Genomic DNA, 12,895 nt, shown 5'->3' on the forward strand with positions numbered 1-12,895 from the left:
GAAGAGTCAAGTGGTGTTAACAGTTCCGCGGCACAGAGCAAGTCAGTCTTGATGGAGCATAATTTAAGTGCGGTGTCTTGTCCACGTGGATCGAACAAGCATAGAAATATGGCCCTGGATTGGAGCGCCCTGTTTTGCACCTTTGATTTCACCCAAGGAATTTGTTTAAACTGCGATATTGTGATAAATGCCTGTACTAAAGTTCTCATGTGACTTTCACATTTAATCATTTTTATATAATTATATTTATTATTTAATTCCTGGGGATTTAAGGAAAATCTAGTAATGCAAGTTCGTATGCCCCTGGACTGCTTGTACAGGATGAAGGGGATCGAATACCTTTACTTTAAGGCAGTGATGTCAAAGCAAGCGCATTTTTCTGACCTTGACGTCGTGCGCGGGCATCAAGCGCTAGATATGGAAGGAGATAAGATTAGGTATATGAATAAGCAGCCTGTTGGATTAAGAAAACAGTGGTGTACAAACTTCAGAAGGAACGTGAAATTTTATGTCGTTATTTTTATATGGCTTCCTTCTCTTTGATATTATCTATATTGTCTGTAAAACAACAGTACTAATACCAATTTCTTAATATTTCAGTTGTGTTTTAAATGTTAATAACATAATAAAGAGTTAAGAAGGAATATTCACATTAATTCCATAGTAGTACAACTATAATGTACTAACAGTAAGTGAATGAAACACAGCATTAATAAAAAAAAAAGTGGTATCCCAAAGAAAGAGACTGAGTATGACATAAGTTGGAATTGATATTGATGGTATATTTAGCCTTATAAAAGTAATCAATAAACTAATCAAAACAATATTATAGTACAAAACAAAGTTACCTAGATAAATGTTTTAACTGTAACTAATATTACATAGAAAAACTCTTATCGCATTATGCTTTTAAGGTGATATTGGTGCGCAACTTCCTGTCATTAGAATAGGCTATTAAATTATGTTCTCGAAATCTGTTGAAGCTATAGAGCTGACGTTTTTACAACACATGGGCACATATATTTTGTTTATGATGTAACAATAGTTGCTTTATCAATTATTCATTTCCTCACAAACATTTTCCATGCAAATATTTTCAAAATTTTCAATACTCTATCTTCATTAATACGTACCGGTATTTAAGATATATTAAATTTACGAAAACATTGTTTCAGTATCTAAAGTATACTAAATAAATATCTGAAAATTTAATTTTTCTGTAAAAAAGATGAGAAAATATTCATTTTGAATAAAAAAGCAAATTTGTAAAAAAAAAAATAAGCATTAGAATTAAAACTTACATTCTTATAATGCACTTATGCTTCTCAGAAAAATCTAAAACTTAACATGGATACAATTTTAATAAGTTCTCTTCCCTGTATCCATTGAATTAGTGCTGGCCATCTCTGTCAGGCTCTCCTGAGCTCTAAAGCGCGCACTTGCGCCTATGGGCATCATTTTACATGACTGCTTTAAGGGATTGTGGGGGACGGTATTTGGAAGAAGAAACGTTAATAAATTGTGTATGTAGGCTTGCCAACCGTCCCGTATTTCCCGAGACAATCCCGATTTCGACCATTGCGTCCCGCGTCCCGAAATAATTTGCACAAGTATCAAAATGTCCCGATTTCATCGCATATTAGACATTTACAGCTAATGTTAGTTCCTATCATATTGTTGGATTTAATCTGGATCGCACAGTCTCATTCAGACATGCTTCCAATATGTGACGAAATGGAGAAATGACTCTAGTACGAATGTCCAAGACAGAAATTTAATTCTCGTTGATGTGTCAACAGAGTGACAGGTGCAGTGATCATAATACACAAGATAGGGCAGGTTTGATCACAGCCTGTAGGGTACTTACTGAATCATCTATCATCTGAGCTCATCTTACGCACTTTGACTATAGGCTACTTTGCGCCATTCAATATTATGTTCACTTTGTCCCACTTGATGGGTCATTCATTGGTTTCGGCAGAAAAATGAAAAAAAAAATACGACCACTTCTGAGGTAGATATAGATATCAATGTGGACAACAACAAATGTGGTGTAAGGTAGAGTTGACCACACTTCGTAACGTTATAGGAATTGAGTAGGGTTCGCCCAAGACCTAAGTCTTGAGAATAAGAAGTCGTCGAACTGTGGTATAACTATTATATTGATGAATTGGTAGTAATACAGTTGAATGTGTGTAGACTACATGACAACTAGCGAGTAAAAGCCCTGAGGTTAGTGGTGACTTGTATTATATAGACGAGGTTTGGGGCGTTGTCAAAACGCGAGTCCATGTCTAAACATGACCATACATGGTAATGTTTAGGGGTTGTAGTCACGTGCACTACGATAGACGTTGTAGTTCCACATGACCATATAGCCTATAGTAATATTTTAGGGAACGTAGCCCAACAGAGTCCAAAAATAACACAAAGGGGTGAGGGAGTAACGCGTGAGTGAAGGGGAGATAGCTTGTACGTAGTCACCAAAATCCTTAGGAGTAACTTATGTAGGGACATCATTTTATTTTTACTTCAATTTTTATTGTACCTGAGTTTTTGAATGTACTTCACTCCCACCCCTTCTACTAATGAAGTTTAACCGTCCTCCACACAGATCCAAGACCGCATATACAGTCATACTAACCTTACGGTCGTAGTAAACAGTACGTTCCAAAAATATGTTCGCGTTTTCCAGTGACGAAAGAGCTTTCAGTATTGAATCATTTTCGCACAGGTACTATCGTCCATTTGCCTACGTCGTATACCGGTTTCCCCCACCAGCTTTTATTTGCCAGCTAGTGGCTGGGCTGTCTTAGCTCTTTTCTGAGAACATTAATTTCTATCAGGAATTGGACATCTAAGTAATACTATACAACTGTTTAAAATAAATTAAATGGAAGGGCCTCGTTAAATAATTAACTTTCACGTGATTTCCTCTCTTTCTACGACCCTACGACATAACCATTTGGACGGACAGTAGATAGTATATCTGAGTAATTTTATCTTTTTGGATCGGGCAGAAGTGAAAATTGAATTTACATTACGTAAGGTACCCTTTTATAGAGTAGGTACAGAATTATTTCAACATGAGTTACTGATACGAAGTACGAGCCTGGTAATTGGAATTACGTACAACAGTCTATAGTGCGATAATATGGATAAAAAACTGAAGCCTGTATCGAAATGACGGCCACCATTTTCAAAAATGTGTTTAAATATCCATATTATGATTATTTTTCAATTTAACTTCATTCTCTACATTGTACGCTAATGTGCTGTAGACAGTATAATATACATTGCATAATGAATACGTCCACATGGACAGCTCAGTTAGTGAGTAAAAACACTCATTGTTAATACTGTACTGTATTTTGATTAAACAAAAACCTAATGAAAATGATCAAACTCAAAAGCGCAATATTTCCTAGTTTACGTAAATGGATGAACTACTTTTGTTCCCTCCTATACTTAGTAAAGTGATTTGTTTGTATATTACGCCAGTATCATCGAACTCCAGTCGTGGAAGGGGTTAGCAAACGGCGTTGATCCAGAGGTATAGGCAAGTTAATATAAAAAATGTTAGTAAAAATAAAATGATGTCCCTGTACATTTACAATGATGCAGTTACACAGAATATTGAAACATGTAAGTTACATATACATGATACACAATTGTTAATTCACACAAAGGTTACAATATTATTCCACACAAAGACCTGTAAAATACCGTAGCCCCTCAAGTGTGATGAGATCTACTAGCCCTCGTGATAAATCCGAGAAGAGTGGCTGGAATCTTTTATGTAGTAAAAACCTGTGTGATGAATCTTGTCTCACTGTGAAAAGAGAGAGAAAGGAGATATGTCTTACCTCGTCTTTGTTGTTATGGCGATGGGGGGAGTGAAGCGATGCCGTCCATCCATCCAGTGGCGGAAAGGCCTATTTCCATGAAAATAGAGATGTCGTCAGTCTCCTCACACTCATCTGTATCTGTACCTGTATCCGATTCTTCTAAATTTATCACAAAACTAACCAAGAGCTCATCCATGATACCATCTTTCTTCCTATAAAAATCTTCAATATGCCCAACATGTTCACACTCACTATTCCAATTTTCAGGTGTTCTTTTTTCCAACGTTATTTATCTCTCTTCGTACTGTGTAGTTCCGTCACTGAGCTTGTCTTTCAAGAAACTGAGTTCCGGTAGCCTGTACAATAACAAGGTTTTGAAAAGAATCCTGAAAATTTACAACCCTCTTATAATCTCCACCCTCATTTGAAGGGACTTGGTTTTATTGCTACTGAGACAAGATAAACCTTAGCAGGTTTGTAGGTTAGGATAGTTCGGGTTAGTTCTGCATATGTTAAGTTGGGTTAGTTTATATTATGCTATTAATTACATCAAAATCATGGGTTCCTAGTTTCCAACGAGTTAATTTCTTTTATCATAAATTTATACTATTTTTCAACTTGTTTTATAGTCATTTTGGTAAGCTTTATGTAATTTTTTTACATATAAAATGCGGTGTATATACAGTGTGTCTCTCTCTCTCTCTCTCTCTATATATATATATATATATATATATATATATATATATATATATATATATATATATATATATACGCTACTGTTATAAAAGTACTATTGTTGAATATGTGGATTGATAGGTGGAAATACATAATTAGTGCAATAAAATTGTCACTGTTTGTGTCCCTAATTTTTACTTACGAATGTTGGCAAGCCTATGTATTTGTCATGATGTCTGTTTTCACATTTAATTTCATAAACCAAGAGACAAAGACGTTTTAAGATAAATAGACCAACAGTCACCCTTGGCCGTGAGTAGAGAGAATGGAGTAACTTGTACACAAGGTCAACAGCCATGAGGCTGGCAAGAGACGAAGACTCGAGCGTTTTATGACTGTAGTCTTTCACACAGATGTCAATATTTACAAGCTAGAATGGCGAACAATAAAACATGTCCCTCTGTATTTTTGACAGAAAGGTTCACCACAATTACCATCAATTTAGATTAAGCTGTAAATGTTGTGTTGTCAATCACTCTTTTGAAGTTCATTTCCCAAATGAATGCAGCACCAGTAATAGGCTAATAAAGTGATGGCAGGTAATTTGCTGCAAGCAGCTCTGGGTAACTAGGGAAGAGGGAATAGACATTTTAAATAAATAAAAGTTCATCTTTACGTTAAATCACTTGTAGGATATTTATTACAATAAAAGTTTAATTAATACACGTAAAAGAAATTAAGTATTTCCAAGTATTTGGCAAGTCACTACTTTACATTCTACTAGTTATAAAACAACACAGATTTAGTGAAATGCTGCCGAATGAATGCTTTATGCAAGGTGTAATTATGATGCCTACTAGCAATATGATTCAGTGTGATCTTCATGTACATTTTGACAACATGTTTAATCATAATAACAATATGATTTTCGGACAAAACATTTTCCAATGAATGTTCATTCAATTCCTGGAAAATGTCGGAGCCAACAAAAGTTTCAATTATTCTATTTTGTAATCATAGACTATAACATGAATAACCCACTGGTGGTTTGCCTTCATTTTCCATGACCAGCCTCCGTAACATTTTTTTTTATGATTCCATGCATATGTTTATAACATTATTCGAGGGCTTAGTCAAACCACCGTTGTTTTTATGTCGTAAGAATTTATCTGAAGGTATTATTTGTTCTGAATTAAAGCATTTGAACAAATTGGACATTTTATGGCGTCGTTGAGCGTTCTACTCACAAATTCAGAAATGTATACAACAATGTTTTCAATATAATCAGAAAGATTCATTGGCATATCAGGGCAGATCACCTACGAATCAAGGCTTGTTGAGTCATCACTTACAGGGGTGTCATATCTACGGCTTTCTGAAAATATTATTGGGCCGAACATATTGTTATTGTCTGACATATATTTTGACCATGAAAGTAGGGGTACATTTGTTAGTGGTGTACAACTGTCTGATTGTTTTGGCTTGACTTCATTTCTCATAAGCAATTGTTTATAGGCAGATTGTTTTGGCTTGACGTCATTTCTCACAAGCAATTGTTTATAGGCAGATCTAAATTCAAGAGCAGATGGATTATTGTTCCATCCAAATCTCTCTCTTATAAAAAAAAACATCCCCAAGTGGTCTTGGCTTAATTTATACATTTAATAAATATTTTAATTGATCTGATTCTTCTAAGTTTCGGAATAACTTCCTAATGCTGTGAATCAAAGAGAGGAAGCCAATAATTGGAGTTTTTCTTTGAGTTTTGTATATTTCTCTATCTGACTTGTCTCTCAAACCAAGCAAATACTTTTCTGCATTCGCAAGAAATGTTTTCCATACATATTTATTTGTAGCTCTGAGTGCTGACTTACAACCTTTTGCAAATTGACTTTTACTGTTACCAATGTCAATATAATTTATTGAATAAATGACAGAATTTAGAAGTTGGTATACTATTTTCAAATCCTTCCAAATGAAGTTCATCACAAAGATATCTAAGGCTCGTGCTTACAGATGAGCTTAACACTTGAACCAACGAGCACAGAATACATAGAGTAGACACTAGCATCTTAATACCATTGGACGGAGTGAAGCCGGTTTGATGGACCTGACGCCATCTTGTTGCTACCAAAACATTGCAAAATAGCTATTACGCTATAGAAGATCTTATGATAATAAGAATTCCGTATGTCCCTAATTTCCTGAAGGACTCACACTTTCTTGTTTGTTTCGTAATACAGAATCGCTAGGCACGTATTTTTAGCAAACATTACAAAACTGTCATCGATAAATCACATATTTAAATTGACAGCTCTTCAAATTGCAGTATGGTATTTAATAGGTACTCTGGAAGGGTAAACAAACAATAATGATAAAAAAGGAAGATAACAGTCTGACCTTATTTTGCTACAAGTCCATTAAAAATGCTAACCTATAATAATTACTTTTATAGGATGATCCATTTGCTTTGATTCAATAATGCAACTTGCTTCTTAACGCAAATTATCATTCTCTTCCTTTTGCCAGTATTTCGTATAGATGTCCCGATTTTGTTTAGAGAAAAAGTGGAATGCTCTTAACCATATAATATTTCCTAGGCTCTTCGTTTGTACTATATAATTACATTACTCTACGGCGAACAAAAGTGAATTTTATTACCAAGTGGGTCAAGTTACATCACGACCGAGTTAATGAAGCTACTAAGTCTGTAAAGCATTCTGATTTCGTGATTATAAAAATTAATTACAATAATATTAATACAGTATTTATTTTTCTTCATCAAACAAATACGTGCATTCGGTTGAAGAGAAACCTCGGTACACCCATTTTCTATAGCACGCGACACAAACTTCCAACATTGGTTGTTAGGTTAGCTTCGCTCGTAAATGCTAAGTCTGCAAAGCATGTCTGATTTAGTGATTATAAAAATTAATTACAATAATATTAATACACTATTTCTTTTTCATCAAACGAATACGTGCATTCGGTCGAAGAGAAACCTCGCTACACCCATTTTCTATAGCACGCGACACAAACTCCCAACTTGGGTTGTTAGGTTAGCTTCGCTCGTAAATGCTAAGTCTACAAAGCGTAAGTCTGATTTAGTGATTATAAAAATTAATTACAATAATATCAATACACTAATCCTTTCTTTTGATCAAACTAATACGTGAACAATACGAAGTTAGCCGACTAACCTAGGCTAAATCATTCATTATCTACCGGCAATAAGTACATTTCACACATGTATATTTACCTGTGAAAAGTTATTCCAGGAATTTCTTTTGAAAACCTGTTTGTGCAGCCATACGCAGCACATGTAGGAATATTGAAATTAGTTCATTTATTAATTAAAACAACGATGCAACATCACAATCAACTGCCCATGTGCTAACCGGGAGCCCAATGTTTTGGTAGCATCATAATGGCGACTGTCCACAAAATCGGCTTCTCCTTCAAGCTGTTCATGTCTACTCTATGCATTCTGTGCTCGTTGACTTGAACAGAAGCTTTATCTTCTTTTTTGTTTTGCAAAATGTACATGATTTTTCTTTATTTTATTTCCTAAAGACAAACCTTCCTTATCTTGTAATTCTTCCAATTTTCCTATGTATTCCCAACTGATGTTATTTCCATCTACAACAACTTGTGTCCCTAATTGTACAAACATATTCCTAATCAATTTCAACATATGGCATACCTCTATGATTGTGTAAGTTACACATTTTCTTGTGTCTCTGGATGGGGAAAAAAGGATTCATATTGTTGACATCAAAATTTACTCCAGGAAGAGAGGACATTGCTAGATTACTTTGTAGTCCATCGAATGTTACTCCAACAATTTTAACACCAACACTATGCATTATACATAAACTGTGTTTTACAATGGCAGCTTTCTCTTCTGAACTTAACCCATTTACTAAAAAGAAATCATATGGGGAACTTCCAATTCACATTGACGGCTACAACCATTACAATAAAATCTCTGTAGCTTCTATGCAGTCCCCATTTTCTATTCCAGACCCGCTGTCAATATAACCGACAAACTACCTACCACCTCAATCAACCCTTTCTTTAATGGACATTTCATCGAAGGTAAGAGTAGTAATAACTTGAGTTGGTGAAAGTTTTACCCTTTCAGTTATTACTGAAAATCCCTTCTTTGTAAATCCTGGCTTTCTCTCAACTTTCATTAATTAGTGCTGCAGTTTTTTCGTTCAACATATTTTTCGATTTGAATTTGAATTTTTAAATTTTAGTAGGTTATTTTACGACGCTTTATCAACAGCTTAGGTTATTTAGCGTCTGACTGAGATGAAGGTGATGATGACGGTGAAATGAGTCCGGGGTCCAGCACGGAAAATTACCTAGCATTTGCTCATATTGGGTTGAGGGAAAACCCCGGAAAAAACCTCAACCAGGCAACTTGCCCCGACCGGGAATCGAACCCGGGCCACCTGGTTTCGCTGCCAGATGCGCTAGCCGTTACTCTACAGGTGTGGACTTTTTCTGGTGGAAGTATTAGGTTTTTCTTTGCGTAAACAGAATGATATGATGTGTTGTTCATCTTAATGATATTCCTCCATATAATTTCAAAACATATTAAAGAAAACACTCTTGAAATAAATGTCATTTTCTCTTAATAATCATAATAATCACTAGTTTTCTTTGACCTAAATTCCCATTTGCAATCAGATTTGAAATCTCTTTCACCAGATCTTTCGTGTCAAATAGGCCCTAATATTAGCCTGCTTTTCTTCCCTATAGGCACTTTGAGACTTCATTTCTAGATGAGGCCTGATACATGATTGTCGCTCACCTTTGTTTCTTCAAGGCCAAATGTGACCAGCTTCCGCGGCCAGATTGAGATGGGCAGGTTATGTAACCCATTGAAAAGTACTATTTATTAACCTGGAGGACAGAGAGGATGTGGACGACACAAATTGGAAACCGTTTTTTCAAAACTCACTTTCTGCAGAAATGAGCAAAATGGAGTTTTGTGTGGTATATACTTAAGAAAAGATACATATTTTTCTATTAATGTATATATGTACCAAATACTGCCTAAAAAAGAAGCGGTTAACATAGAATTTGCAAATTATTTTTTTACGTAGGCCTACAATTTTCCAATCAGTTATTTGCGTCTCCTGAAAAATTATAATTTTACAGAAAGCGAGTTTTGGAAAAATGGTCTTCAAAAGTAAATCGAAGGAGCCGAAGATGCTAATGATCGAAGCTCGATAAGACTGGTCACAGATGGACTTCAACAATAGCCTATACTTATCACAAGACCAGTCTTACACCGGTTCTCACTGAAGATCCTGAAGTCGATTGCAAGAAGGTCATGTAACAAAACTGTCGTCAGAGAAATATCTTGTAACATTTCGATTTTTTCTGCAATATTTTCATATCACCATTGTTGCATTGCCGCCGTATCGTCATATTGTTGGTTCAGAATAGACTCAGTAATTTTTAATGATCATTAAACGAAGAATTATAATTTATTCTATTATCTTATCGTCTCTGACTATCCTCTATAACAGTGATATTCAGTCTTTTTTTTGCTAGCGTACACTTGATTAAAATGAAAGTGGCCGACGTCTGAGAGACCAAGTTCGAGTGAGCACTCGGGACAGCTAGGCTTTGTTCAAAAGATATTCTTCTAGAAATTATAATGGGGAACACAACTATTAATCACTAAAATGTTCTGAGAAAATAATTCATATACGAGATTTAAGGCAGACAGATCGTTTAGAGTGTTTAAACAGTGAATATTGTAACACAAACACTATATACTGCATAACAGGTTCTCAAATGGAGTATGACCATTGCTCGTTACAATGCCGTTCTTACTGCAGTAAAACTCTTAGCGTAATGGTAGAGTGTTAGCCAAGTGTCCGTGAGGTTGTAAGTTCCGATCTTCGTGGAGCTACTAAACTTCCCCCCCCCCTTTAAATTCATCAGTGGAAATATAACTTAGAATACTTTTCGCTTTATTATTTTTTTCGTGTTAATATAAACTTTTGATGGAAGTAACACTAAAGACGACAATTAGGGGCTTTCATATTAAAATGCTGTGTTAATTATTTTATTAATTCCTGCTGCTTTACACTCTATTGCCTAAGGAACATTCATTAAATATGTTGACAGTTAAATAATTGGCAATAATTAATTTGCAAGTTGTGCTACAGGGAATATGATTATTATAGGCCTACTAACCTAAATCCGTGATCATCAGAGTCTGAACGTAGTAATTGTAAACAAGAAGAAAAACCATAATTCTGATGACAAAATATATCCTGAATTCTTGGAATTATAACGACAAATTTTCACCAATTTTGTAATCATCTATAAGTAACATGAATTAACATAAGCAAAATTATTTGACTATATTACACTAAAACGAGTTGTAAAAAATAACAGAAAGACAAAACAAAAAATTCTCTACGGCGATTCGAAACATGCTGTGGAGGTAGCCCAAATGAGCGCCTTATACAGTATTGTGGAGTTAACTAAAGGCCCATCCACAATGAAAATTAAACATAACCGTAACATAAACACAGAAGTTTGCGGTCAGGCTACCAAATGGGATCATTCACAATGGTTCACATAAACACTGACATTAACGTTACCGTAAGACGTTAACATGAAAGTTTGCAAACTCAAAACTTTCATGCTTATGCTTACATGATTTGCAAACAGAACACAATCGTGGAGCGCTGACGTATACGACAGAATATGAGGAAATGGCGTCGTTGTTATGTTTCCATCGTTACCAAGTATGTTTGCTGTTATGTTTATGTTCCCATCGTGAATGGTGGTATGACTTCTTGATTTTACCGTAACGTTTACATTCTTAAGTTACTCATATGTTATGTTTAATTTTCATTGCGAATGAGCCTTAAAGCGGCGCACGGAGGTTTACGATAGTGAACTGCGCGCTCACTCAAAGGGACTTCGAAAATTTTCACTGCTCAATTGGCCCGCCACTTCCATTTTGACCAAGTACCTTCGTAATACCCCCAAAATTGTATTGCAATTATGCAAGAAATATGGAGAAAGTTACACAACAGAGAACTGCACGCATTGTATTCTTCACCTGACATAATTAGGAACATTAAATCCAGACATTTGAGATGGGCATGGCATGTAGCACGTATGGGCGAATCCAGAAATGCATATAGAGTGTTAGTTGGGAGGCCGGAGGGAAAAACACCTTTAAGGAGGCCGAGACGTAGATGGGAAGATAATATTAAAATGGATTTGAGAAAGGTGGAATATGATGATAGAGAATGGATTAATCTTGCTTAGGATAGGGACCAATGGAGGGCTTATGTGAGGGCGGCAATGAACCTCCGGGTTCCTTAAAAGCCAGTAAGTAAGTAAGTAAGTAGGTATAATAAAAGACTACGATTGATGTTATATGCAAAATAAATTATTATTATTATTATTATTATTATTATTATTATTATTATTATACATACTGTATATACAGTCGGTATTTATGCAATAACAGTAATGAATTGTGCAAAATATTATTGTAGCAGGGAAAAACAAGAGTTGATACTGTAAAAGAAAATATTATATAAGCTGCAATAATTATAAACAAATAGGCCTATAATAAAATATGTCAGCACATTTGGTACATAGTGAGTGGGATTCGTACCCCTTGAGACAATCCCGTGTACCCCTAGAGTACGCGTACCATAAATTGAATACCACTGCTCTGTAGATTGAGAGGATCTTTAAATGTGAAATTGCAATTCATATCTCATCACACTCAACACATAGGGTAAGTATGAATATAGATTCATAATCCGGGGACCAATATTTCAGTCCATAATAATGAGTGACGTTTTTCCAAGAAGAGGAAATGCCCTATAAGCTAGTCGGTACGCTAGTGTTCTGTGCGATGTCTGGAAATCGATCACTTTAAGTCCGATGCAAGCACTGGCCTCCTCGCTAATGTCAAGGTTGATTGTAAGACCCGAGTACTGGAAGTGGACTGGTTACCGTCGATACGTTGTTATCCATCCATATTTGTAACAAAACACTACCGCAATTCGAATATGCCTGCGTGCTTTATTCTTCCCCTCTCCCACTGCTATGAGAACAATGTGTGCTGTTTCTACTTAATCAGTTTAATTTTCAATTTGATATGTTACATTTAAGCACATTTATAATTTAAAATTAAGCCTAAAATTGTATTTCGTATATTTATAACGAAGAATTTAATTAAAGTATAGCCTACAGAATGTCCATCATGGACCTGCAACATTTTAAACATAAAAACATTTTACACAAATAAAACTATGAATGAAAATGATTGTAAAACCCACGAAGTTTTCAGTTCAGTGTTCTCAGTGGAA

The 12,895-nt window shown here is 35.2% G+C and overlaps 1 protein-coding gene across 2 annotated transcripts in view; it reads left to right on the forward strand.

The window, feature by feature from the left end:
* The window catches only part of aralar1 (calcium-binding mitochondrial carrier protein aralar1), a 512,566-nt gene that overhangs the window by 92,056 nt on the left and 407,615 nt on the right, over positions 1-12,895 (forward strand). The window lies entirely within an intron of this gene.

The sequence above is a fragment of the Periplaneta americana genome, chromosome 8 (genome assembly GCF_040183065.1).
Source record: "Periplaneta americana isolate PAMFEO1 chromosome 8, P.americana_PAMFEO1_priV1, whole genome shotgun sequence".
Lineage (NCBI taxonomy): Eukaryota > Metazoa > Arthropoda > Insecta > Blattodea > Blattidae > Periplaneta > Periplaneta americana.